Here is a 25,633-nt window from a genome sequence, read left to right on the forward strand (position 1 = left end):
TGTCTTCCTTGTTTCCTAATCTAGTACATGATTTTATAGCCCTTGGATCCCACGCTGATCCCAGACAGGCACACGGATCTCACACACTGTTACAAAGGAGGGAACCCTGAGAAATGCTAAATGTCTAGAACTTAAGTAGTTGCTGGTGGCTCTTGATTCTCAGGATCACATCTCTTCTTTCATTAAAGTATGATGTATACAGTCCTTTTGCTCTTAAAGAAGAATTTTTATTTTGTATGAGTGGCATTGGCCAAAGATATTGTCTAAATACACAGATCTTATTTAGTCTTCACTGTGATTGCTTTCTGCAGTTTTGGAGCTGTTAATTTTAGCTCTTCATTTCCACAGCAAGACCTTTTGGCATCTTTGTGGAACAGGAGCAGTGTCCTGAATTAGCACAGCTCCGTGATACTGACATTGTATAACTGAAGGAAGGAAATAGCTCCCCTGGTGTGTACTTTTACTGTAAGCAGCACAGGGATATTTGTTGAGATTCATTGAGAGGTAGAGGCTGTAAGAAGTTGTGTAGCTTTCCAGCAGAAGACAAGGGTATGGAGGCTCCAAGGAAAACAGACAACCTGTTTAATTCTCGTAATGCTTACTGTCCTTTGCTTCCAGGATGAGCAAAGCAGTAAATATTGAGCAAAGGATGTTGATTTGTATGCACAGCAATTGTTGGAATAAAAATCAGTTCAGACCCCAGTGACTCTTGCCAGCCCTTATTATGGCTATAGAGATCTGAATTCACAGAAAGTAAATACAACTTAAAATTCAGGGTACCCATCAGATTGTAACTCCAAATATATCCTTCTGCTTTGCAGAATTGACTGGAAAGTTTCTGCATGAAGAGAGAGGCCTCAGGGGAGCAGGACCTGTGGAATTGTGTTGTGAGGGGAGCTGCATCCCCAGCCCTGAGATGCTGCTGGCATTTTATTTGTTGTTAAGTAACACAGTAATCTATAGCAGAGAAAACAAAATGAGAACTCTGTATCAGAGTGTAGATGCCAGACATGCATTAATAAAACAATAAATGAAATTAATAATTTATCTGTGGCTGTTTTTACTTTTTGGGTGGGTTGTTTTTGTCTTTTTTTTTAACACTAGTAGAAGGATATTTCCATTCAAACTGAACTGAAATTACTGCTACTATAGATAAAACATATTCAGATGAGCGGCATGCTTTCCCCACAAAGCTAACTGCAATCCCAATTAACACTTCTCAAAACTGAATTTATTTTTTTCCCCCTACTTCCTAATGAGGTTTTTTCCTCCCTGCTGTCTTGATACAAAGCTTTATGCCGTATGAGTGTGTTCATATGGTGCTTGAGTGCGTTATCTGACCTTGATTGGTGTTTTGGGAGCCAGTTAAATAGATTACATAGAGGTTACCTTGACAACTGTCTTTGCTGATTTAGCAATGCAGTTCATTCTTGGGCACAAGACTCTCAGCAACTGTGGAATTCCACTGACTTCATATTAATCATTAACACAATGTTCTGGGGAGGCTCTGCCGAGCTAGCAATAAGGACTGTATTGAAATTATTTTTTTTAGTGGGTAAATGTTATAGACCAAGATATGTTTACAGTATGAAATGTTGTTCACAGTCATAAAATGAAAATATATGTTCCTGTTTATTTTTTTCTCTCTTCTAGTTTCAACAATAATATTGGAATAATAAATCTCCTATCATGTCTGATGGGAAAAGATGGTCTTTTAAATGAAACTCTTTCCTTAACATTGATCTTACACCATACCTTCTTTTAGGTCTGTGCTGTAACCTCCCAGGCATGACAGATAGTTAAATTCAGTGTGCAAAAGCTTATAAGCCTGGAATCTGATCTCTATTAACTTCAAGGAGATTGCTTCTGATTTACATTAGTCTTACATATCGGTCAAAACCTGGTGCTCTTCAAAAGATACTGGTAGAAAAGACAGCCACTTTTTTTTTTTCAAAACTATTGTCCAAATTTGTTTACAGTAGCTTAAACATAAAAGCTCTTGTGTGATCAGGGCTTTGGGCTTTGTCTTTAAAATGAATATTTTTACTTTTAAGTACCTAGCTCAACCAGAATTTTGCAGGAGGATGTCAAGATTCTGGGGCTGTATTTTTTTTTTCTTTTTTTTTTTTTTTTTGCAAGAGCTTGGAAACCTTGTGGAAATTAGACAAAGTTTTTTATGAATTAAATATGAAAATGAATAATGTAGTCAGAACAGGGGCCACACCATGGTTTTTCTTCTACTGTGATATTCAGTGTATCTCATAATGTCTTGTCCATTGTCTCCATTTTCCATCTGCAGCATTGTACTGCAAATCTAACTGATTTTTGGGTTGAAAATGCATAATTGTGTCATACAAAATGTCATGTACAGAGTCAGTGGAGAACAGAGTTGTGGTCTGTGACACATGGATTTCACACATGGAGGGAGATTGTATGTGGCCTTTGAATAGATATATTGGGCTAAACATTTTGCTGTTGCTGTCAGGTAATGAAATACTAAACTTTTGTTTTTGTGTGTCATCATTAGGTTTCAGAGTTAGTCCATTACAAATAAGAAAATATTTTTTACTTCCTGGAGCAGTTATTTGCAAACTCACAAAGAGAATTAATCATGGTGTCTTCAAGCCCTGATTGTGAGTTACTGTTTGCCCAGTTTGAGAAATATTTTCTTTCAACTGAAATTATACTGAAGAATAATTTCACCCAGATTTGTTCTTCCATTCCTTGAGCAGTCTGGTGCTGGGCCAGTACCACAGGCATGAGCCATGTTTTTTGTTTGGGGTGAGGACAGTGCACACATAGCTGGGCTGTGGTCACTGCAGCTACTGAGGATTTTTCTAGGTGTTTTCTGCAGAGAGTACTAGAAATAATTAGAACCTTTCTCTCGAGCATGTCTGGGTATGATCTCATACACTGTTTACAGCCAAGAAGGACCTTTCACTCACTTCAACACAGCGGACCCCACTTAACCACACCAAGAGGCAGCTCTATCTAAAGAGATTCCAATTTTTTGGGGGACAGGTATCTACTGTCATTCATAGAAGGCTTAGTGAGACATGACAGTTGCCTTTGCCCTCCTGATTTTGTGTCCCCAATGGTGCCTTGGCATGCTGACAGCACTGAGACAAACATCAGAAGCACCAGTAGAAGTCAGTAGAAACTGGATTGTGTGGCTGAGTTACTGTACTCAAATATTACTCTTCCCTGGCCCCTCCAGCACAGCTCTTCTGCATGCCCAACTTAGGATTTCTTAGCATAAAAATACACAGGTCTGCAGCTGGAGCCTAATTTTGGACATGCACCAAAGTACCTCTGATACAGTATACTTACATTTATTTTTTGCTGTGCAAGATCAGAATCAGTCTGAAGCAGGCTGGTGGGGCTTGCTGGAAGATATTCAGAAGAAGACCCTAATCCTTCACTGCAAGGCTGAGTGGAATTGCTTACAGATTGCTTAAGGAAAGGAGCAGAACTTTGTTACTAGACATGTTAATCTGTCATTTAAAAAAAAAAAAACCCAAACCAGTGATTGTTTCCAATACATGCTCTAGAGTGTTTCACAATTGGCGGAGTTGATTTATTTCGGAGCCCTGTAACCCTGCAAGAATTCAAAAGTAACACTTTGGGGCTCGTAGTTTTAAGATACAGAGCACAGCTGATGGAGATTTCCTTGACACAGTTTCTGGTTTTTTCACATCTAATGAATATTGAGCACAGTGGTGCTCAGCTGCCAGCCACCTGATTATGTGGTGCTGGAATATTGGTCCTCCCAGAGAAGGACATGGAATAGCCAAAGTATAAATAGAGATGGGGTTGGTTTAGGGTTTTTTATTGCAACTAGGACAGTTCCTTTTATCAAAGGAACCTACAAGCATGAAACAATTTAACTTCTACATTTTGTACTAATAGAGTTTCCATTTTGACTCATTTTAAAATACAAGGGTCAACAAAAGTCTTATTTTAGAACAAGATCCATTGCAGACTGCTTTTAGCCCTATGTCATTTTTACACCCATGTACTCATTCCTGCAAGCTGTGACTTCATGTGATCAGAATCCAACCATTGCTCCCATCTGCCCTTCTGTCACTGCAGGAAATCGGGGAGATATTTCTGTCTCTCATGATAAATAAATATTTCCCTTGTTCATATGTGAATGTCCTGTGTAAACCCAGTGGCCCTATGTATTGATAACTGCCACATTTCAGTATTCATAGGAAAAAGGGTATTCATAACTGTCAAATTTCCACTGGTAAGAATTTTAAGAAAATGTATTTTGGTGCCAAGTATCTATGCATATCAAAGTTTAATGACTAATCAAGACAAACATCCATGGTAACATCTGGGATATATTTATGCTTTAGCCATTTAACCAGTCTGGTCAGAAGCTTTAAGGCAATGTCCATCTGGGCCTGAGAAAATTTTTCCAAGATTATTAGATATAGTTTGAGGTCTATAGACCTGAGATTAATTTTAAATTTCTGCAGAAAAACAAAAAAGCAGAAACTTTCACAGACTCAGATAATGAAAAGGTCACTCATGGATTATCAGGAGGATATTTTAACTAGATACTATAGAAATGTGCAATTATGAATAGCAGCCACTATGGTATATTTTCACCAGATATGGTCAAAACTACCAACACTGATGTTATACAAAGAGTTAAATGGGGCTTTCTCCAGGCTGATGAAGCAAATGGCTCTGGAACCTATTAATTCTTTTCCCAGAGAATACTCCTGTGGTATTGGGGCCTGGTTCCTGATGGGCTTTGGACTGGAACAAAAGGCATGTTTAGATGCTGCTGCTGCTGGAAGCTGCTCTAACTTATGCTTGGGGACTGTCTAGCAATTAGGCTGGGATCAGGGGATTTCAAAAGTCACCTTTGCACCTCCTGTTTTGAGCTGCAGTCTGCTTTTTTAACTTGTGTCACAGATCATGCCAGAGGAGGGGATTGGAGCAGTAATTTACTGTATTAATTTTCCCTACACACCAATAAATAGAAAATAGTTTTTATTTTTTAAAGATTTACTCCTTTGAAAAAACGCCAGGATTTAGGATTTGTACGATACTTGTCTGGGAGGAAAAACCCTTTGCAGACTTTTGTTGTTATATATGTTCTTCTAAAAGATCCTTAATGGAACAAGATAATTCCACCTGTGTGTCATCATTCAATGTAAGGGTAAAGTTGTCAGCAGATTGTGCAGGGAGATGAGCACTCTGGTTTCCTTCATATTGAAGTAAGACATATGTGTGTTATTTCCTTACATGTCACCTGCAAGGTTTCCCCTGAGTATTGCCAAGTCATACAATTAACACTGCTGAATTCCCCACAAGAGCCTGCACTTCTGATTTTCTACCCACACTAAGACAGTGATTCCAGCCCCAGACCAGCTTCAGTACTGAGTAACACCAGGTACAGGTAACTAGAAAACTTGTTCATGTTTATGTACAACAAAGGCTTTACAAAAGCAAGACAGAGCACTAGCTTAGAATACAGAATGATTTCTCCATCTTCACTCTGTTTTTCCTTTTCTCACAGGGTGGGGAAATGGGAAAAAACAACCTCTCAGGTCAAGGTTGGAGACTTTGTAGTGCAGAACAACAAAGCTTGACTGTGATAATCTACAGAGCACCTGCCCTGAGGATAAACAAACAGTTCACATTTTTGTGCTTTCAAGTATAGTATGAGCAAAATAGCACGAGTAAAAGATTCTTTTGAACCTTATAGGAAAGGAAAAATGGAAATCTCAAGAACAAACAAAGTATTTTATATCCTGTGATGGATTTTGTAACAGAAGCTGCAGCATGCAAATCAAATTGATCAAAATCCACCATGTCATTAACCACATGATTGGATCCAAGTCTAGAAGGTGTTCTCCCAGTTTTTACCAACTCATTCTTAACCTTAATTTTGTCTTCCATGCCCTGTACATTGCTGATGGCAGAAGCACACCGCTTACCTCATGAACCGTGCCTGAGTTTAGTCCCTTAAGCAGGGTGATTTTTCCAAAAAGTTTTCCTAGTTGCTGTGCTTTAATATTCTTTCCATGTACTCCAGAACTTTCCAGCACCTCCTATCCTTTATAGCCCAAATAATCACATTTTTAGACTCTGCTGTTCTAAAGCCTTCTCCTAGCTAGTAGAATTTTCATAACTAACACACCTATCACACATGCTGATCATTCCACTGACATGCATGCAGGTTTTGCCTCCCTCTTTTGCATTTCTCTTGTTCAAATATGGTGTTGATGAGAGTCCGGGAGAAGTCTTCCATGATCTCTGCTCTGTGCATGATACACTCTCCAGCCTTTGTGAAAATGTTATTTGTGATAATCCTTCCTTTCCCTTTCAAGTCTTGGACTTTGGTGTCCTAGCAGAAACACTGAGCAAACGAGCTTCTGATAACTTTAATTTTACTTCAGATGATATTCTGATTTATATAGAAATGGAGATTAACTGAGGAGAGCATTGATAAACTGCACAGGGAACCATTAACCAAGAGTACATGGTTAAGCATATATATTAAGCTGTGTGTTGCTGAAACACAAGCTGAGTGAAAGGGAACACAAACCTCAGGAGTTCACATCAGGCTGAACAGCAACAACTGAGTCAGACAAACAGACACGCTTGGGTTTCTGGAGGGCAGACTTTGTCCTGTTTAGGAGACTGGTTGGCAGAGTCCCTCGGGAGGCAGTTCTGAAGGGAAAAGGAGTCCAGGAGAGCTACACATACTTTAAGAATGAAATCTTAAAAGTACAGGAGCGGGTTGTCCCCATGTATTAAAAGACAGGTTCGTGAGGAATACTGTTCTGGCTGAAAAGAGAAATTTGTCTGTAACTCAGGAACAAAAGGGGAGTTTAGGACCTTTGGAAGAAGGGGCACACAGCTCAGGAAGACTACAAGGATGTCATGAGGTTATGCAGGGAGAAAATTAGAAGGGCCAAACTTTTGTTACTGTGTCCTGCAGCATTTCCCTGAAGAAACTGGCTGCTCATGTCTTGGGTGGGTACACTGTTCACTGGGTAAAAATCTGTGTGGATGGCCAGGCCCAGAGAGTGGTGGGGAATGGAGTTCCATCTGGGACTGTCAGCAGTGGTGTGCACCAGGGCTGGGTGCTGGGCCCAGTTCTCTTATCTTGATTAATGATCTGAACAAGGGGACTGAGGGCATCCTCAGTCAGTTTGTGGATGGCATCAAGCTGAGATGAGAGGAAGGACCAAGGCAGTGACTGTCCTCCTGTGCTGGGTACTGATCAGGCCACACCTCAAATCCTGTGCTCAGTTTTGGGTCCCTCGCAACAAGAGAGACATTGAGGGGCTGCAGTGTGTCCAGAGAAGGGAACAGAGCTGGGGAAGGGTCAGGAGCACAAGGCTGATGAGGAGCAGCTGAGGGAGCTGGGGGGACTCAGCCCAGAGAAAAGGATGCTCAGGGGGAACCTTATATCTCTCTACAACTCCGTGAAAGGGAGTTGTAGCCAGGTGGGAGTTGGTCTCTTTTCTCAGGTAACAAGCAATAGGACAAGAGGAGTTGGCCTTAAATTGTGCCAGAGGAGGTTTAGATTTAAGATTGGGAAAAATTCATTCTCTGAAAGAGCTGTCAAGCAATGGAACAGAAAAGTGATTGAGTTACCATTCCTGAAGGTGTTTAGAAGATGTGGAGATGTGGCACTTAGGGGCATGGTTTAGTGGTAGACTTGGCAGTGTTGGGTTAACTGTTGGACTTGGTGATCTTAGAGGTCTTTCCCATGCAAGATTTTATAGTTCTAGGCTTGCTGGTGTCCTGAAAACTTACTGACTCTTTCAAGATGGAGCCAGGCTCCATCTTGATCCCACTGGAAACCCCTAACAAAATTCCTATTTATTTCCACTGCTGAACAATCCTGGGAATAACAGAAACATTTATATGCAAAGAAAATGTGCATGTGTGTGTGTGTTTATGATTCTCCTCTGGGCTCTATTTTCTGTAGAATCAAAGTCCCAGTTCCCATTTCATGATGAATCTAAGTCTTCACTTCTGTTAGCACCACAGAGAAATCTCTGACAAGACAGATGTCTGCAGCCACCAGAAGCCTTAAATTGAACATCTAAAAATAGAAAGCTGCAGAATTTATAAATATTTTTGCAAATCAACCTTTTATAACTACCGTCCTTTTGTAGCAGTGGTAGTTAGCATTGAAATCCAAGTATCTTTCAGCAAAAGAGAAAGCTGACCAAGCAGCCCAAGAAATTCTGCAGAGTTCTGCAAATTGCAGGAGGCCCAGGGAAGAAAATCACTGCATGCCAATTTTTCTCGCTGATTCCTATTGTCTCTACTTATCATATGTAACACTAGAAATGCAGTGTGGAGTACTGTATCTTCCCCACAATTCTTACCTAGCTAATAGCCTGATTATGTTTTATGACTTTGTATTCTCATTCAACATAATTTACTCTTCAGTTAGAAAATATGACTGTCCCCAGAGAAACATCCAGCCCTTTGTTCTCTTTGTTCACAAATTAGTTTGGAGAAGGATCGACCAGTAGTGTAGAAAGCCTGTATTGGATCTGCTAAGATCTCTTCCTATTCAGATTTGCTTTCTGTGGCTGGAGGCTACTCTTGATAGTTATTTGGAATGAAATATTGTTCATCCCCTTAACAAAGAGATAGTTTGTTCCATTCAGGACTTCCATGAACCTCAGACAGTGTTTATATAGTATGTATTCAAAACACGCCAGCTATTTCTTACCAGCATGTATTTTCTCTGGCCATGGCCTGAGTTTTTCTTTTATCAGAGGGCTCCTCTTTACCTGGCATCATTTTTTTGTTCTTTTGTATCTTTCTCTGTGCAATCATTTCCTAAACTGCCTGAGCAAATATGATTATGAAGAGGAAGAGCTGCAGAATATCCCTGCAGTAAGTTCCTTCAGCTTTTCTTCCAAAGACTCACTCCTCTCTCCCTATCTCACACCTGAGGCTGGACACTCCTTTGTCCACATCCCTGGCTCCAGCATGTGGACACTGCTGTGGAACCCATGAGCAAATCACTGTGGATGATTTCCATTTATATATCATGTCTCAGTAAACCTCCTCTTGGGGACTTCTCTCTTGTGCATCCCATAACCCATTTCTTTCTGGTTTCACATTGCTACTGGAGCAATCTGTGCCAGGTAGGAACAAATTCAGGGGACTCTTTTAAGTAGAAAGCAATTCAACTCAAGTAATTTCACCTTCCAGGAGAGACCTTTGCTGATTAATAGATCTCTCACAATTGATCTCTACTACCAAGACTTTGCCAGGGAATTCAAACCAATAAAAACTTCTTGATAAGGATTTAGTATGGTGTGTAGAAACTGCCTGTATTGCTAACCAGACTTCTTTAATTATATAAACCATCCTGCAGAATATTTCTTTTGCTGCTATAAATTGTGCCAGCTCAGGTGATTTCCATCCTAAGCTATTTTGGCAAAATGCTGCCTATGCAATGCTTTGCAGGCTAAAAGGATCCCTTATGGAGGACTTTTTTGGACCAGATGACTTCTTTCTATTGGCCTGCTATGAATATCTATGAAATTCTAACTTGGTCATACCAAAGGCTTTGGTTTAGCTGCAGGAGCGGGAACATGAGAGAAGGAAGGCAAGAGGCACTTCTATTGAACTTAAATCTTTGGCCCCACAGCCAAAAAAGCCCCTAACAGATCTGTGTGCCCAATCCAGCTAAGTAGCTAAGTATATCCACTATCACCAGAGGATGTGAGCATTGATGGTACATATCCTTCCTCTGCTGGGTGTTGAAGTCATCATGGACAGCATATATTAGGTGTTTTCTTATGCTTATGCAGCCTATTGAAAATGCTGGGCTAGATGCACAGCTCCTTTAGATTAATGCCAATGCACCTCTTTACACCAGCTGACAGCCTAGCCCACAGTGCACTAAATGCTATTTATTATTTTATTTTGTTTGCCAGAGTGACAATGGAAATGACAGTGATACACAGGTCAATTCAATCCTGCTGACTTAGCCTCAAGGGGTTTTATGTTTGGGGTTTTTTTCCCCTCTCCCAAGAGAGTATCCTTTACAGTTTTATATTTGGTAAGGTTTATTAAATAAGATCGGCACATTAGCAGTCTCATAAGCTTGTTCTTTTTTGTATCTTTATTTCTTTAGCTTGGTACTTGAAGTTGCTAGCATGAAAAACACACTGAAAGAATAAATAATCATTGTTATCAAAGTGCTTTCATAAAATGATCTGTAGGATTAAATCCTTATTAAAGCAGCATTATTGGTCATGATTATCATTATTATTACATATTAATTAGTCGTACCAAGATAGTCCAGCTTTCAGAATTATCTTTACCAAAGTCAGTTAAATATGAAGGTTTGAAATTGCAATAGCTTTAGTGGTTTAGGACATGGTACTGGGATTATAGATAATATTATTTATTCAGTTCAGTACTTGCAAAGAGCTGATGATGTGCTCAATGCTGTGCACAGCAGAATTTGCTGCCTGAAACATATGCTTTAAGAAAGGGAAATTAAATAGGTGCATTAGAGTAGGGTTTGGGGCTTTTTCTGAAATCCAGGAGTTCAGTGTTGTTTATGGCTCTGCTCCTTCCTGTGTCTATTAAATGTTGTGCTTTGTCATTTATTTAATCTTTCTCTGACTCAGAGTATTGATGTGAATAAAGAACGTTCCATTAATTAATCTGTGTACAGCATTTTGAATTACAGGTACCACATAAGAGTGGAGCATTTTTTCCTATACCTGAGAAGAAGCTGCAGTTGACAGGGATTGCCATGCCTGTAAACACTTCATAGATGTGGTGCCTGTTTGGTTAATGTAACTGTGAGGTGACATGATGGACAGATTGTGTACAGCACACTTCTCTCTTTCTCTTTTATCTGGAATGATACTATTACTCCTGCCCTTTGATGCAGTAACCTAGCCAAGCTTCAAGAGACACAGGATAAGAAAAGACTGACAAATAAAATATTGTTATGGCAGGTGTTGCAAGATGGTACTGTTACATTAAGTCTTCCAAGTTCTTTTTTTTTCTCCCACCATATTATGTGAGCAAACGTTCAGTCTTGGGAAGACACTGTGTTTGTAAATTTTTTTTGCAAGGTTCTGGATAGAGAAAGTCAAATAAATAATTCATTTTTTTGCCTTGGCCTGTGGATGGAGTTGTTCTAGACACAGATACTCTCCAATAGACAGGCATTAGTGCTTGGCTAAATTCCTGAACAAAGCCATTGCCCTGCTGCTGCCATGTCTTTTCCAGGTCTAATTTTGCTTGTTGCCTTCTCTCTCTATGTCATACCTCAGATTTAGCATCCCAGGCTTTTCAGAGACAAGACTCTGTGTGAGATACAGAAATCCAACTTAGGCACTGATTCTGCCTGCAAAGTAGGACCAGGTGGAGAAGTTAAAAATGACAGTCCCAGGAGGCAGCATATTGAAAGGGGAATCGGTGGGTGAGGCAGGAGCAGATGCCCCAGGGAAGGACAGCCCTGGCCTCTGAATGCATAGGTGTGACCTGGGATTCTGAAATTTCTCTTGAAGGTTGATACTCAAAGGAAGCTGACTCTTTCCTACCAAACAGAGTGAAGGAGAGAGCATTTTTTTTTCTGTTAATTGGACATCTTCTAGGAAATGGAAAACTAAATGTCCCTCTCCTAAATCTGGCATATAGAATTAAATTTAGGTCTCAGGAGGGCTCTGCCCACCAGGCTTTTTGAGTGCTGTGGGCTCTCTCAGTCTCTTCCAGTGTTACTGCTACAGTTTGTGTTTTATGCAGTGAATTACCAGTGGCTGAATTACTTGATGAGATGTCCTAACTTTGTCACCCACCATGTGAGTGACATAACCATTGCTTTATAGGTTATTACTGTCATAACCTTTCTGAATGTTTCAAAAGAGCCTGACACTCTTAAAAGATGGAAGAGATCCAGGTTGAGGTGCCCATCCAGGAGAGGCACAGTGGGGTTTACAATGCAGATCAGCCAGGTCACAGGCACATAGCCCAGCTCCTACAACGCAGGGTTTAGTACACGTTTAAAGGTATTGACTAAACTGGTCCCTGGTGGTTAGTAAATAGTCTGCTGTACTGAGTAACCTGGTCTAGATTCTTGCCATTAGTGTGCCACGGGGGGCTTAACATATTATGGACATAATGGCTCTTCCTTTAAAAGCACCAAACTCCTCTTGCACTCAGTGTCATTTTGGGGTATGCAAGGAATGCACGAGCAGGCTGCTGAGAGCAGCAGCCAGTCATTTGAGCAGTCTGAACTTTTTGCTTGGCTGCCCTATTTAAAATGGGTACCAGTGGAGCAATAGATTGGCATCTGATGTTAGTTAGGGAAAAAACCCTACACACTTAAGTGAAACAGTAGCAAAGTGATTTTTTTGTAAATCTCTGGAATTAATAATTACAGCTATTTGAGAAGAGAAACAGTATCATTCATACTGAAATATATTCTCTTCCCTCCCACAGGGGAAGCCTGTGTAGGTGTGGAGCTGCAGTCTGGGAAATTAAAAAATGCAAATTAAAAAATGCAAATGTAAAAGAGAGGCATTGCTTGCTGCAGTGCTCTAAGGGTTTTCTTGAATAGCAGCAAATTAAAGAAATGCTATGTAATCAAAGTTTATATCAAGCCTATGAAAGAAAAGCAGCATTATCTCTAAATATAGTGATAGTACTGTGCTCCTGATCCTTTATATTGTGTACATATTACCAGTAAATTACAAAGATACTGTATTATGGGTTTCAACAAGTCCTTGAAGAAAATGCACATTACCCTTTTATATGCCACTTTATTCTGTTGTATTAAAACATGATGATTAGGAAGGAAAAGGTAGTTGGGCTACTTATTTTTTCAATTCTGTTAATTCAAGTTTCTTCACTCCATTTCCCTTTTCTGTCAGTACCAACAAGGACTTCCCAGCTGGAGCTTTTTGCTGCCAATGGTAATACAGGTCAATCAGATAAACTGCATTGATTGTATAGAAGTTTAGATAGTAGATTGTTCTGTCTTCCACATCCCCTCTCAATTTATCCATATGAAATCCTGTCCACCTACTTTTCTCAGTTTCACATCAACTTCATTTGTGGTCTGTTTGCAACATTTCCCACAAAAGGCCAACACAGCCCATCTAGGGAAAACAAATGCACAGCAACATATTATCTATTCAGTGTTTCAAGATAAGCACTGTGCAGTGAGAAGGAAGGTAAGCCACATGTCCACTTAGGAACTTCCCAGCATAGGGGTACAGAATGGCAATATCCAAATGGATGAACAGCATAGAGACTGGGAAATGTGGCTGAGGAAAAGGAGAGAGAATCAGGCAAATGGTGCATCCTAGCAACATCCAGGTAACCTGAAGTCTCCAAGGCAATATGCAACTGGTTTTGAGAGGGATGAGATCACTGCCAACTAAAATGAAAAATAAGCTGAGATGGAAACTCATATTTATTTGATTGGTAATTACAATCACTTTCTCCAGCAGAACTCAGAATATGTTGGGTATGACTAAGAACAGAGGCACAGCCATAAGCCATGTAGTTGGGAGTTTCACCAAAGGTAAGGAAACTCTCTTTAGGTTTTGATTCCTCTGTTTGAAAGAACTTGTATTGCTTTGTGCTGTGATGATTTCACAAGTTTCATTGGGTTTTTTGGTGATTCTTGGTCAGCAAATTCGCTGGAGCCAGAGATTTGCCCATGACTATCTCTGTGCTCCTGCAGAGATTGAGTGGAAAGTAAAATAGAAATGGAAGTTTGTGGAGTCTTCCTTCCTCAAATGTTACAGGGGAAGCTTGCAACCACAGCAAGGTGCAGAGCCTGGAAGTTGTGGAAAGTAGAGCAGATTTGTATAAAAGCAATACAGGCTTTACGCAAATGCTTGTGACCAGAGAATTCACATTCTTTTGGTTGAAAATGTGCCTGCAGCCTGAGCTGTACACAGAATGCAGCTCTGTGGATTTGGCAGATTGAGCAAACGAAGGCTTCAGCAGAATCTCTAGGTACTTGAAGAAACTAGGCCAAGCACGCCCAGGTAGATAGCCACTGAATAAAATATTTTTTAGATCCTGATTTTAATTAAAATAAAGCATAACTACCCCATTGTGACACCACTACAGTTTACATTCTTTCTTCATCTATTTAATGAATCAAAGCAGATAAATCAGTGCTTGCAAATAGTGCTTGCACAGTCTCCTAGATTAAGAGATGAATCTAAGATAACCTTCACCAAATATGTTCATAAAACCAGAATTAGCAAAATCCCCCAAATACCTCTATACAGGAAAAATACTAAAGGGATTTGAAAACTGCTAACAATAGTTGTAAATAGCATATTTTTTAATTTAATACTGTAACATAGCATATGCTGCTTACTGCTCTTACTCATTAAACAGGGAGTATTTGAATAACATTCAGGCCTAGATTGAGATATCCTGCAATAACAAAAGGTGGCATTTTCAGAGCTGTTATGACCATGTGATATGGTGAGGTGAGCAAAGATTCCTCCAGGGCATCTTTTTGAGATACTTTTTATATTTCAATGGCTTTCCCTTTCTCTTGGTCTGTCAAAGAGAGAATTAAAACAGAACTGCATTGGGAGCGCAAAAAACTCACTGGTAGACAATGAAAGTCACTTATGATGTGACTTTTACTAGCTCAAGAGATGAACTTCTCCAATCCCAACCGATTACTGCATAGGAGAGTCATCATCACTGTTTCTTTACTCACTTACTGTATCTTGACAGACTCTGTAACTAGTCTAGCTCTGCTCCCAAAGGGGCAGTTTACTACAAAAGTACTTAAGTGTTTCCGTGATTAGCATTCCAAATACTTCATGGTACCATATATGAAAGGCAGGTCTACCTCTCCTTTGACATTTTAATCCTAAATTGAGGTGGCCACTCAAATTTTACATTCTCTGCAGTGTGCATTTAGCAGCCTTGAAACTCTTCCAAATTGTCTGGCTTTAGCTGCTTAGAAGAATCCATTACTCTCAAATTCAAATACCATCATAAAAGCTGCTGTAACACCAGGGGTCCTCAAAAGGTCTTTGCCCAATTCACCTAACATTATCAAAGTGCTTGTAACTGGACATTTATGTTACATTCCTTACTTTGGTGTATTTTTAATGTAACTAGCATTGGGAAAAGATGGTGAATTTCTCAAGGTCTTAAAAGAATTTAATATATCTTTTCTATTGGGTTTTCTGTTCTTTACCCTCATCCCTTGCTCCTGACAGCTAGACTCAAGTTCTGCTACCAGTAGTTACTAGTTTTATGGGTGTCAATATTAGCTGTTCTGCAGCCTCTAAAATGACTAAGGAAGTTACTGAAGTCATTATCATTTCTATGGCAAAACAAGTCAAGGTGTCAGGCTCATCCTTTTCAAGCCAACTAAATCATACCTTCCTGCCCTGACATCACTGGAATTACCCATCTGTTTCCTGTATTTTAGTGCCTAGTTGTATTGAGGAGTGCCTCACTCATGTTTCTAACTAAAAGTGATGTGCTGAAGCACATCAGCAGGCATTGAAACAAGCTTGCAGCATCTACTCAGTGAAAGGATTGAAGGACTTTTGCCTCTAAAGCTATTAATCTTGTACCTTCCAAGCAGAGAAATCAATAAGGTTTTGGAAAGTCAAATTGTTCATAATGGAACTGTGGGTGGTGTCAGTGCAGAAAAAAAAAAACATAGTTACTGGAAAATACAGAGAAAGATATATGTTTATTTTATATTGGGTAGTGTGTATCAGAAACGTAGCAAATACCTCTAGCAAGAAACAAACAAGGAAATTTTTGTAAAAGCTTTGTTGGCCGAGGAAAGGGGGAAACAGATCTAAAACCAGAAGAAGCAGGGCTGTAAGAAGTAATAATCAAATGCACATAGTAACTAGAGCTGGACTACAGTGCATAACCTTTTCCTTCAAATGTGGATTGAAATCTTTCCAAATATCAATTAATCCCTAATCTACCATGCATTTCCTAGTTGCTTCCTGTGCATTATTAATGGACTGGTCACCCTGAGATGAAGGTAGGAAGTAAAAGCAATTAAATTCCTCTCCCACCCCTGCAGATACAATTGACCTAGAGGATTCAGCTACAAGTAAAAATGAAAAAGCTCCAAAAAAGAATAAACACAGCCTTCTTGCCTGAGCCAGACTGTGTAGTTTAAAAAGCTCATGCAAGAGCAAGAGCAAGCTCCCATTATATAAATATCAAATTCTAAGATTCAGGGCTGATGAAGGAAAAAAAGCAGGTGCCCAGTGTCTGCTGATTTTTCCTGGTGTTTTCCTGTAGCTGAATGAAAACTTTAAACCAGAACTCCAGACACTGATTCTTTTTTCAGTGTGGAAAAGAAAACCCCATCTGTCTCCTGGGAAGTATTGATCCCATTTGAATTCAAAGAAACAATTTTAACTTCATGTTTTTATGGAAGGTGATGGCCACAGAATTCAGGAAGGTTTCTGACGGTGTAATACAGTTAACTGTGGCCTGAGAGGGATACAGTCATCCTAGCCTGCAACTCCCATACAGATCAGTCAGCAGTGGTAACAAGGAGAGCTCTGTGGCTGCTGTTTGCACTCTAGTATTAAAGGTTTGTGTTTGTTTCCACAGTGTTGTAACACTGAGGTGAAAGCCTATCCCTTTTGCCCTGTTCAGCATCACTAGAGATAACATACTATGCTAAAATAGGTGTATTTCCAAATCACCCCAATTATCCTTCTGTTCAGAAAAGTCTCCTGACTTAACCAAGATTATGATACCAAACTCGGGTTGTATGAAGGACTGACTGGTAAGGGAAGAAGGAGGAAAACACTGACAGTGCCTACACAGGGAAGAAAAGGGAAGGAGTGTCCTGTAGTTGTGTTAATGCAGAGGGTCCACTGCATTAACTTTCACTGAATCTCAGTGAAAGAGGTCCTTGGCTATACCCACCCTGGATGGCACTGCAAGTATTCCTCACTCTTCTCTCTGGAGATGGCCAGCAGACATTGCCATTGAGATACACAGGGAGTGAACCAATCTGGCTCTCCTTGCCACACAATCCTGCTGCAGGCAGGAGAGCCCCAGCAACAGAAACCAGCGTGGATCATGCTGAAAGGGTGAGCTGGGCTGGCAGTGGAGCCCAGGTGAGGATGAGTGGAATGGGAAACAGGAGGTGCTTGTTTTGTACTGTAATGAAGAATGGCTTTGGAAACAGGGGATGCAGAAAGACAGGCTATGAGCTGAGACTGAAGTGACCATAAAACCACAGGCAGCATGCAAATTGGTATTGTCATAAAATACTCAAGCAAAATGATCAAGTATTAAAAACTCTGCTTACATGCCAGCAAGAACTGAGTAAAGCCACAGAACACAAGCTTGATTCTGTGTCTTTTAATGAGACCATTGTACCCATTCTTCATAACAACATAAATTAGGGAGAGACCATCCACTTTGATTTTGGATTTCCATGTTTGTCAAACTGAGTTTCTAAAGTGATTTTTTTTTCTCTTTTTCTTTTAAAAAGACAAAAAATAGGGAGATTGTAGTATATTCTAATCACTTGTCAAAATTCCTTTTTTAAAATCAAAGCTGTTGAATTTTCAAGAATCCATTTTCTGCATATAAATTAGGATGTTTTACTCTTCTATGATTTAAAACTGATTTTATTAATATTAGCAAAAATGCTGTCACAGACAGACTGAACTCTTGTGCCTTAACTCAAATCCCAGCTAATTATGGCTCAGCTGTAAAGTTATAAACCCTTGAAAAACAAGGTTTATAAGAGAAGTATTGACACAGCCTTAACTATAGCCATGTGAATGGAGCCACTGTAATATTGTTTGGAAATAGTGTTCTAAAAGGGAATCTTTTATGAAAAGAGATGCCAGCTGTTCACTTTGGAAACATTTATTTCGTTGGCTCGTGATAAAATTGGCTGTGGAAGATATTATTCTGAAACACAGAAACTTCTTAATTTCATTATGACCTGAAGTCACTGAGAAAGACATGATGCCTAAGAGCAGTGAAAAAGTATTGCCACTGTTGGGTTTGCTGATATTGCTTTTCAACAAATATACACATTTTCTTAGAATAATTCATGCTGGACAGGCACTCAGAAGGTCATCAAGTAACTCCTGCTCAGAGCAGCAGAAAATAATAATGTGTTATTTTTATTTTTGTTTTGCAATGAGTCTTTTCTTTTTATTAAAAAAAAAATTCTACTTGCTTTACTTTGAGGAGACAGAAGTCTTCAAGCATGGCTGGAACCCCCTGCCAACCACATCCATGCTCCACAGTCCAGGATTGCATAGGAATATGTGGATAGGTGGCTTTAACCACAAGAACCCAGAACCCAAAGACATAAGTTAGACCAAAAAAAAAAATTAAAGAAACAGAGAGAAATGTGTCCTGTTCACTGGCTCATGATGATCTTCCACGTGGATTGTGAGTCAAAAAGGTTGCTGGGTCTGGGAGTGAGATCCAGCATCTGAGAGTTGGCAGGAGAGATGCCACAGCTGAAAATGCTGCTCCAGTGGTATTTTTCTGCAGAGAACCTAACAGGAAATAGCTGTCTACCCTCAATAATAAGATCTGGCAGGAGTCTCTTGTACATCATGTGGAGCTTATTCATCCCACAGCATCCCCTTGCCTCAAAATTAAAGGAGTGGTATGGAGTGGTGTATCTCTGTATGTGCCCAGGTGTACCTGGGCAGAAAGTCCTGAAATTATATCCTACATATTCTATATATCTTGTATTATATCGTATTTTAATGGTGCAAAACTCTTGAAAATGCAGGGGAGGAAAAACTTCTGTTTCCCTGAGTTATTTTTCTGTTACATCCATGCAGTGCTAAGACCCAGATCTGTGTGTGTTCATTCCTTATTGCTCCATCTCCTTGTCCTTGAATAGTGCTGATGAACTTCTTGTACTGGCCCATGTCTGCTGCTATTATTGACTGCAGTCTCCATCCTCTGCCATGTCATTGAACTTCCATCACCATTGGCTTCATTAGCAATTATTGTTTTGGTGAAAAAAATCCTATACCGCATATTATGGGATGACCTGAGGCCGTTATGGAACTGAACATTCCCATAAGGATAATCTAGCCACAATATATCAAAGTGCTGAGAAAATATCCTTTGTCTCAGGTCATGTAACCAATGTGGCTGTTAAATGTTTTAAAAGCAGTTATATAACTGGCATTTAAAATGTTTTATTGAAAACCCTTAATGCTACTGTAACTAAAATGACCTTTAGTGGAGTAACACACATCACATCTTAAAATGGGATTTGATTAAAAATATGAAATGTTATAATGTGCTCATGGCTCTACATGCACCATCCTGTCATACCAACCACAGAGGCAGATGCACTCGCTTTGGCTTTTCAGTAATACTTTCAGCTTAAATTTATAACCTAGTTACTTTACAAGGAATGATTATTATAAGCTTTTAAACATTCCTTGCAATATTTGACATATGATCACTTTATTATTGGTATTTTTTTATGAACAGGTGGTATCTTTTAAGGCAGATGTTCCCAGACAGAGAGCATTTGATCTAGGGAGAGTTGGCTGATCAGAGGATTCTCACTGGCTTCTCTTCTCTTTCCGTGCTATGATTAGATCTTTCTGAGAAACAAAAAATGCATTCATTAATCTGTACTGTCATAGAAGAAACCACAAAATTGCAAAAACGTAGAAAGGTGATTTTACATGCTAATACAAAACAAGACAGCCATGCAATATTTTTTTTCTCTTAAGAGATTGCTTTTACTAGAAGCAATTTTAAAAGCCCCATAGAGAAACATACACTTGAAAAAATATTAAATGTCGTGTTACAAGTCACATACTGCTGATGTCTGGAGTTTTGAACACAAAACCATCTGAATAGTAAGAGTGGAAATGTTTTTGAACTCAGGATAACAAAGCTAGAAGTAGAACAGACGCACAAGTGGGGGAAAAAAAACCCCAAACAAAACAGATTCACTGAATGACAATTGAAATGAGAGATACTTTTAAAAAATGGATAAATGCTCTCCCTGAGACTATCTAGCCCACTGAGAAATACAATTCTTTTTTCACTTTCAAGTACTGTGAAGAGGGCTAGGTGGAAAAAAAAATTACTCCAACAGATGAGAGCAAAAGATCTTTTTATCATTCTATTTACTTTCCTGTCTAGTGGCTCTTTCTCCACAACCTCACAAGCATTGGTCATTCCAAATAGATTATCCTCACTGTTTTACAGGTAGGAAGTTAAGTCATAAAGGAGTAAAGCAGAGTGTCCGAGACAACCAAGAAGGCCCATGAGAGGTAGAATCAGGAGCTGAACAGAGTCTGTAACATGTGGTTTCATCACATAAATATTCTTCCCACCCCAAATTTCACTCCCAGTGCCCATGCAAATATCTCTCATATTAAACTGATACATGGAGAATAGGTGAGACTTCTGTTGCATATGGGATTGGCTGGAGCAGGACTCAGGAACCCAGAGGATGAATTTGTTACCAACAAATTCAGATCATAAGCAAACTGTGATGTGGCAGAGTGTGGCCAAGTGTGAACAAGTGAATGTGGCTAAAACAGACGTACAGCTTTGAAAAATACACACAGAAATACTGGGGAAAAGTTTATCTGAAGTGTTACGGAAATAAGGGACAGCAATGAAATTTAAAATCAATAAAATGTACTTGTTAACTTCCCCATATCTGCTCATGCTTTCAGAAAGTCACCTCTACCCTCATGAACTTACAAGGTACAGCTGCAAGCTTTTAAATACCTTGGTGCAATTCTAATAATTAAACATTTAAGGCAGTAATTTAGCAACAGCTGTGGCAAATGAGGGAAGGTCCCTGCAGGGAGGCAGAGCTTTTGAGGCTTCCTGGGTGCTGCTGGGAAAGAGGCTACAGGTCTGCAATGGTGAGAGGAAAGGCTGAATAAGAGGGAGCACTGGGGGGCTGGAAGCAATACAGAGCACTGGAAGAGCCTGGAACCACAATGGGAGCGTGAGGTGAGTAAGAAATCCCAGCAAAAGAAGTGTTGTACTGATAGTTGCTTGAGAAATGATGCTTCAGGTATGAAATTTGTTTCTCTGTGGCTGGTATTTGACTGAAAATTGTAGAGGTTGGCTGGGTGAGACAGAATTGGTGCTGTTGTTGTCAGAAGTGCTGTATATAAAATGGGGTTGATTTCTGGAGCCGTGGGAGGTGCCTTAGGAGAATGTTTTTGGGTTGAAGAAAGTTAAGAGTCTTGTTAAATGTGTTTAATAAAAGCACAGAGAAGGCTCTAATATTGGTAGCAATTGTACAAAACCCCTGAAAGCTGAAACCAACCAAGTGCTGGAAAGAGGGAAGTTTGAGGGAGTTGAAAATAACTCCAGTTGTGAGGATCATGCTGAATAGTCAGATCAGCATTTGTGCTCAGTCAGCCCAGGACTTGTCTGCCAGAGAGTTTGATTTTTGCAAAGGGAGAACAATGGAATCGTGCATGCAAAAAATGATGCTTTGTGGAGGGGAATGTTTCTTGACCAAAAGGAAAGGCTGACATTGGGAGCATAGGCTAAACAGATGTTTAAAACTTAAAAATGTGAGCAAGGAGAAATAGGAAGAAATAGAGAAATGGAACTAGCAGAAACAGTAATATCCCTGAATAAATAGATCCAAAGTCACTGGATAAAACAGGCATAATGGTGGTGGCAGCTCATTTGTGCTATGGGCTATGGTGGAGGTATCAGTGAGGTTGTACTGTGTTACTCATTTTGGTACTTGTGCAATAACAAATTAGTAGGAACAACAAAAATATTCTAAGAAATGTCACTATGGAGCTGGGAAATCAGTAGGTTTTCCATTGATTTTTTTTCTAAAAGGGAAATATGAAATAACCCAGAGAACAACAAATCCCAGTAAATATTTATACACTAAAGTTCACTTTGATGAGCAGCTCAGTCCCCCTCTGCTACAGGGCCCTGGAGTAGAGCTGGCAATTAATCTCCAATTGCTTGGGTGGGAGCAGTTCACAGCTGAAGGGGCTCTGTGGATTATAAATCTGGCAAGCAAAATGGGAACTCGGAGAACTGGTAATGAGGGAAGTGCCAATAGTTAAAGCTATAATCACCAGAACTGTAGGGCAGATAGTCGACACCTATAAGGCAATTTTCAATTCAATAACTAAAGCTAACGGAGTTGCCTAACAACACCACTGAGCTGCGATTACAACTGGCAGCATTATGTAACTGTGACAACCAGACGAAGTGGAAAAAAAAGAGAGAGAAATGCATATATATTTCCAGTCCTAGTTACTGAGGGAGTCTGGGGGATGGAGCCCCATATTTGAAAGCTGCAGAGAGAGCATACTACAACACATTTCAGATACTCCTCATCAAAACCCTGGGGATCTACACACACATACCAAAAAAAAAAAAAAGAAAGGATTAGACAAAGGCACTTTTTCTTTCCTTACCATGAAAGTGGCACCAGAACCATATTTTTTCCACTCATTGAATAATGCAATCCAAGTATACTTAAAGAACCTGGAGGCATAGCTAGCCTCAGCTCTAGCCACCAGTATGGAATTTTGCACTGCAATGTTCACATGCTCAAATTTACCATAGCAACCTCCACATCACATTTAATACACAGAGACATCCCTCCTCTTGCCTGTTTAAAGAGCCCTTGTTAAGTGGTTTTGCTGTATTTTAGATGCCAAGATGTCGGTAAGATTGATGGAAGGGTGCACAATCAAACTTGCAAGGAGAGCCTAGCATCTAGCTCATTATGTAAGAGAATTAGCAAGGCAGTTCTTTTGACATGACAGTCCATTATGGCGGCTGTCAATCATACCTTAACATATGCTTTTTTTTGTCCTCTTTGGTGATTTTTTTTTTAAGTTCCATTCCTGTTCCTCAATAAGGCAGCGTGGAGATGCTTTGTGTGCATGCACAGTAGCTGTTGCAGATCTAGATGGGCAGTGCTTTCTCCACATAATTGCTGGGTAACATATAATTATGCACGCATGTGTAATCCTGACTCATATGGCTCTTTGTCCCAATTATATCTGCACAGAGGCTTCAATCTGCTATTGCTTCTCATCCATCTAATAGTTTTGTCCCTCTCAGATGAGATAGTGGTGCTTAGAGATTTTGGTGCAGAAAGTCTAGGTTTGCTTCCTAAGGGAAATCCACCTAGAAGGGCAGTTAAATTTACTCATTCCCCCTTCAGGAGACGGAAGAAAATCTTGCACTAAGAGTTGTCTTAAAGTGATGTTGTTACCATAATAAGAGCCATCACTTTTCATAAAAATACTTCCATATAATGAACAGAGAGTAATGAACTTAACCTGGAAGATGATTCAGTGTTACAGTAGTTGGCAAGTGGAGAAATAGATGAATGGGGAATCTGAAGTTTGACTCCAGTTCAGTACCCTTCCTCAAGTCTTCTACAACTGAGCCATTGCCTATTAGAAAAGAACAGAGATGGAAAGGAAGCAACTGCTGAGAAAGGCTCTTTTCATCTCTGAAAGAGCATCCAAGAGGGGGGAGGGGGCACCAGAAGGACAGATTGCCTCTGAAAAATAAAGAAGTTCATCTGTACAGTCTCATCTTGACTGGTGTGCTCATTTGAGAGAGATGGTAACTGGCAGTAATGCACACTAGGAACCCTGGGAAGTTGCCACATCAAACAATAGTGCATTTGCAAACACAGAATATGTATTACAATAGAATTTTCTTTAAAAATATCCTGGAAAGATAAAAAAACCCTCTAAGTTACAAGGTAGCTCTTGTAAACTGTAGTTTTATCTGCTTTCATTCACACGTGTATATCCAGCAGTACAGCTGGGACTAGGAGCACACTTTACTGGTTTTGGCTCACTCACAGGAGGGGACACAGAGGTAAGTTGGGAAACTTCATTGCTGCACATCCATCTTTCTGCCACTTGTCCTTTCTGAGTATCTCTCCCATTTTTAGCTCCTGTGAAGGGAAAAGAGGAAGCACATCTGTCCTAGTAGAGATGAACTTCCAGAAGAGCGTTAGTTCATTGGGAAAAATGAACCCAGCAAAATTGCTTTATCTTGGTTGGAACTTTTATTGGGGTGAGTAGGAAGGTGGGATTGCATTTTAAGAGCCCACTGGGAATACAAGAGCTTGGAAAGGTTTCTTCCTGAAGTAAATGTTTTCAGGAAAGTCCTTTAAAATATTCTCTAGTTTCCCTCCTCTTAGTTTATCTGGAAAGAAGTGGTGTGCTTTGTTTATCCTGTTACCTATAATCCTAGGTAGGAGTGGGGCATCTGTATAAATACAGATAAATTATCCCTTCTGCCCCAAGGATCACACAGATTAAGGTTTGTGCCCTGAAAATTGCTGACTGAGGCAAATATTCCTGCTCATATACATTGGCAATGATTTCAAGGGGGTCCTCCAGAGCCAGGGCTCAAGAGACCTCCCAGCAGGACAGGTCTTGGACAATTGGGATTGTAAGCATTGGCCTTAGTCCTTCTGCACAAATGGATCAAGCATCATTGACTTCATTGGTACTACTCAGATATGCAGTGGTGTGCAGATGTTTGCTTCTGACCTTTTAACATTCTTTTCCATTAAAAATCAATAAATGATGCCCTGAAATACCAGGCAGGATGCACATCATTCCAGCTGATTGCAGGTTAGGTGTTTTTCCTTTCCATGCTATCATTTCATAGTCCTTAATAACTGGTTTGTTGTGGGGTTTTTTTTTTCCTTCTTGAGGGAGAGAAAAAAAATATTTTTTTTTTTTAGTATTTTTTTCCCCCCACAACCTGTTAAGCAGCTTCAAGGATGCTTCATTCTACTATTTCAGCCATTAGGTGACTCTTCCCCTCGTCTGGTCTGCAGTGAAATCAATGGAAAGTGTTCTATTAAATTCATTTGGCTTCAGATCAGATGCTGCCATTGAAAACTCTAATATAGGCAGCCTGGTCTTTGTGATAGCTACCATAATGGCACAGTGTGGTCCCAATCCTGCAGTCTGACTCTGGGAAAATCCCTATTGACTTCAATGAGAGCTCTCCTAAACTAAAGATTTCACAATCAGGTAATGAGAAGCAATGAGCATACGCTGCCCTCTCTATTAGATCCTGTAGTCAGACTACTTCTGATGGGCTTCTATAAAGTGATTTTCTCTGGCAATCTGTGCTTGCAGCAGCACCTGCTCTGTTAGTCTCTCAATTCTTTGCTTAACAAAACAGCTTGACTCCGCAGGTGAAAGATTCTGAAATGTTTTAATTAACTAGCTTGAGCACCATTTGATTTCTATCTCCCTAGATGTTTCAGAAATTCCAAACTGCTTGGTTTTGTGACTGCTATCAAACAAGATTTGAACATATGAAATAGGCTTCTATAAGAGGAAAAGGTGCTGAGTTTATAATGTAAAGTTTATATCAGGCCACTGTAAACAGTGTGTGTACACAGCTTGTTATCACTGGGAGATTTGACTACAGTATTTCTCAGGCTGCAGGAACAGTTCTAGAAACCATGGCCCAAATCTTATAGCTCTGATTTAGTCAAAACTCCTATTGATCTCAGATCTTTTGGGCTGAGGCTCATCTTGAGTTTCAGAGAATGAAATAAAAGATCAATGGGAAGAGCAAAAAAACCCCACCTAGAGTTTTTTAAATGATTCATTTT

At 39.8% G+C, this 25,633-nt stretch overlaps 1 protein-coding gene across 3 annotated transcripts in view; it reads left to right on the plus strand.

Moving 5' to 3' along the window:
- MAMLD1 (mastermind like domain containing 1) overlaps positions 1-25,633 on the plus strand; it is a 245,677-nt gene that overhangs the window by 107,866 nt on the left and 112,178 nt on the right. The window contains exon 3 of one of the 3 annotated variants that reach the window (XM_085060304.1): positions 13,482-13,555. The exons of the other annotated variants lie outside the window; for them this stretch is intronic. The gene's annotated coding sequence lies outside the window, so the exon portion shown is untranslated. The remainder of the gene's footprint in view (positions 1-13,481; positions 13,556-25,633) is intronic. 3 annotated transcript variants of the gene reach the window in all.

The sequence above is a fragment of the Lichenostomus cassidix genome, chromosome 4A (genome assembly GCF_008360975.1).
Source record: "Lichenostomus cassidix isolate B80296 chromosome 4A, HeHo_3.0, whole genome shotgun sequence".
NCBI lineage: Eukaryota > Metazoa > Chordata > Aves > Passeriformes > Meliphagidae > Lichenostomus > Lichenostomus cassidix.